This window comes from Papio anubis, chromosome 1 (assembly GCF_008728515.1).
Source record: "Papio anubis isolate 15944 chromosome 1, Panubis1.0, whole genome shotgun sequence".
NCBI lineage: Eukaryota > Metazoa > Chordata > Mammalia > Primates > Cercopithecidae > Papio > Papio anubis.
Genome location: NC_044976.1, coordinates 110,004,751 through 110,008,469, shown reverse-complemented (window position 1 = coordinate 110,008,469; position 3,719 = coordinate 110,004,751). Strand labels below are relative to the sequence as shown.

The 3,719-nt window shown below is 43.7% G+C and overlaps 1 non-coding gene and 1 pseudogene across 1 annotated transcript; both read left to right on the top strand.

Annotated features, from left to right (window-relative positions):
* On the top strand, window positions 1-108 carry LOC116271957. The gene has a single exon (XR_004180691.1). It is a non-coding gene; the product is annotated as a U6 spliceosomal RNA (small nuclear RNA).
* Window positions 109-995: 887 nt separating this feature from the next.
* Window positions 996-2,655, top strand: LOC103887713 (annotated as a pseudogene).
* Window positions 2,656-3,719: the final 1,064 nt, after the last annotated feature.

The following is a 3,719-nucleotide window of genomic DNA, read 5'->3' as shown; positions in this document are numbered from 1 at the left end:
GTGCTTGCTTTGGCAGCACATATACTGAAATTGGAACGATACAGGGAAGATTAACACGGCCCCTGCATAAGAATGACACACAAAATTCACAAAGCATTCCATATTTTTTTAATTGTCTATTTTTTAAAATGGTATACTTTTCTGGTAAATGTAGAAAAGTCAGAAATTTCAACAATTTGAATTTTACATTTTAGAAATTATAAGTAAATCATATAGAAGTCTTTGCATAGAAACTCTTTGATACAGGAGAATGAAAACTAATGTAAAAGATAGCAGATGTAACTAGCTATTTATCTCAGGGCAAGTCACTGAATTCTTTGAAGCCCAAACTTCTTATCTTTAAAAGTAGGAGTGGCACTATCTGTCCTACCTTTTTCACAGAATTGTGAAGATCAAATGAGACAAACTTGGTAAAAGTATATTTTTAAAAAAAGCACTCTACCACTCTACAAATATTATTCATATATATTGTTAGAAGAACTCTAAACCAAAGTCAAATTTTCACTATTAAAATAAGTATAAACAAGAGTTCTCTCGCTCTTCACAGTTATAACAAACATTTTTCCTAATAGTCGTAATGACATCAATGAACAGTGTGGTGATTCTTTTTTAAGCCTAACAGAGGAATGAAAATCAGCCCAAACTGGTCTCACATTCTGCATGGCATAAAGGTTAACCTAGTGCATAAAAGCATTCAGACCGGTTTTCCAGGTCTTAGAAACCTAAGACAACATTCATTCTTTTGCACCTTTAGCTTATTCTAGCTAAAAGAAATAATGTATTAAATATTCCTTTAAATACTAATCTGTCTGCAAAAAATTCTATGGGAAACAAACCTCAAAAATCAAGTCGGAATCAGTAATAAAGTTTTGCTTATCAACAGCAAAAGAAGACAGGGATATTAAGCAATGATATCTAATATTCTGGTCATCAGCAAAGCCTGAGTCCTATCCTCTCACTCTCCTCCCCAGACAGCATGAGCTTCACCACTCGCTTCACCTTATCCACCAACTACTGGTCCCTGAGCACTGTCAAGGCACCCAGCCATGGCGCCCAGGCAGCATCTATCCAGGCACTGGGGGCTCTGGTTCCCAGATCTCCATGTCCTGCTCCACCAGCTTCTGGGGCAGCTTGGGGCCTGGCTGCAGGGATGGCCAGGGGTCTGGTAGGAATGGGAGGCATCCAGAATGACGAGAAAATGAAATGCCTGAATGATCGCCTGGCCTCCTGCCTGGACAGAATGAGGAGCCTGGAAACCGAGAACTGGAAGCTGGAGAGCAAAATCCAGGAGCACCTGGAGAAGAAGGGACCCCAGCTCAGACACTGGGGCCATTACTTCAAGACCATCAAGGACCTGAGGGCTCAGATCTTCTTAAATACTCTGAGAGGCCGAGGCAGGTGGATCACCAGGTCAGGAGATCGAGACCATCCTGGCTAACACGGTGAAACCCCATTTCTACTGAAAATAGAAAAAATTAGCCAAGTGTGGTGGCGGGCACCTGTAGTCCCAGCTACTTGGGAGGCTGAGGCAGGAGAATGGCATGAACCCGGGAGGCAGAGTCTGCAGTGAGCCGAGATCGCGCCACTGCAGACCAGCCTGGGGACAGCAAGACTCCATCTCAAAAAAAAAAAAAAAAGAAAGAAAAAACAAAAGTACTGTGGACAATGCCCGCATCGTTCTGCAGACTGACAATACCCGTCTTGCTACTGATGACTTTAGAGTCAAGTATGAGACAGAGCTGGCCATGTGCCAGTCTGTGAAGAGTGACATCCATGGACTCCACAAGGTCACTGATGACACCAATGTCACTTGGCTGCAGCTGGAGCCAGAGATCGAGGCTCTCAACGAGGAACTGTTCTTCATGAAGAAGAACCACAAAGGGGAAGTAAAAGGCCTACAAGCCCAAATTGCCAGCTCTGGGTTGACCATGGAGGCAGATGCCCCCAAATCTCAGGACATCCAGATCACAGCAGACATCTGGGCCCAATATGATAAGCTGGCTCGGAAGAACTGACAGGAGCTAGACAAGTACTGGTCTCAGCAGACTGAGGAGGGCGCCACAGTGGTCACCACGCAGTCTGCTGAGGTTGGAGTTGCTAAGATGGCATTCACAGAGCTGAGACATACAGCCCAGTCCTTAATCAATCTGGACTCAATGAGAAATCTGAAGGCCAGCTTGCAGAACAGCCTGAGGGAGGTGGAGGCCCTCTATTCCCTGTAGATGGAGCAGCTCAACGAGATCCTGCTGCAACTAGAGTCAGAGCTGGCAAAGACCCGGGCAGAGGGGCAACGCTAGGCCCAGGAGTACAAGGCCCTGCTGAAATATCAAGGTCAAACCAGAGGCTGAGACCGCCACCTACCGGAAGATGGCAAGGACTTCAATCTTGGTGATGCCCTGGACAGCAGCAACTCCATGCAAACCATCCAAAAGACCACCACCCACCGGATAGTAGATGGCAAAGTGGCATCTGAGACCAATGACACCAAAGTTCTGAGGCATTAAGCCAGCAGAAGCAGGGTAACCCTTTGGGGAGCAGGAGGCCAATAAAAAGTTCAAAGGTCACTGGATGTCAAAAAATATACACACGCACGCGCGCGCGCACACACACACGCATTGTTTGAACCTGGGAGACAGAGGATCCAGTGAACCAAGATTGTGCCACTGCACTCCAGCCTGGGTGACAGAACAAGACTCTGTCTGAAAAATAAATAAATAAAATTTAAAAAATAAAATTCTCTACAAGAGTACAGACAGGTTGTGACCTAGATTTGAACTAAAAAATGTTAAACAAGAAAAGGTATTTACAGTCAAACCAAAAACCACCTGAACACAGACCTTAAAAGTATTACTAAACGCCTTGAAGTTCGGGGTTCAAAGGAAGAAACTACAATTAAATACCTATGACTAAACGTTCTAAAAGCTATGATCTTAACATGTATTAGATCTAGATCCCTGGCCAGGCACATTGGCTCATGTCAGTACTCCTAGCACTTTGAGAGGCTAAGGTGGGAAGGGGTTAGGAGTTTGAGATCAGTCTGGGCAACAGAGCGAGACCTCATCTCTTAATTTAAAAGAAGGAAAAAAAAAAAAAAAAGATCTAGAGCCCTAATTCTAACAAACTTTACAGCAGCAAGAAGCAAATAATTGAAACATTAGCCATATCAATCTGTAAGGCATGTTGAGCTTCATCTAAATATCTAGATTAATACAGAAAAAATGTTATAATAGTCCCTGATATAACCACAAATATCTATTATGTTTATCTACATAATTTAAGGAAGCAATCCCCAACCTTTTTGGCACCAGGAACCAGTTTCATGGAAGACAATTTTTCCACAGACTGGACCAGGCATGGGAGATGGAGTCACGATGATCCAAACGCATATTTATTGTGCACTTTATTTCTATTACTATTACATTGTAACACAAAATGAAATAATTATACAGCTCACCATAATGCAGAATCAGTGGGAACCCTGAGCTTGTTTTCCTGCAACTAGACAGTCCCATCTGGGGGTGATGGGAGACAGCAACAGATCATCAGGTATTAGATTCTCATAAGAAGCATGCAACCTAGATTATGCGCATGTGCAATTCACAATAGGGTTCGCACTCCCATGAGAATCTAATGCCACTAGTGATCTGACAAGAGGCGGGGCTCAGGCAGCAATACTCAATGCTGCTTACCTCCTGCTGTGCAGCCTGGTTCCTAACAGG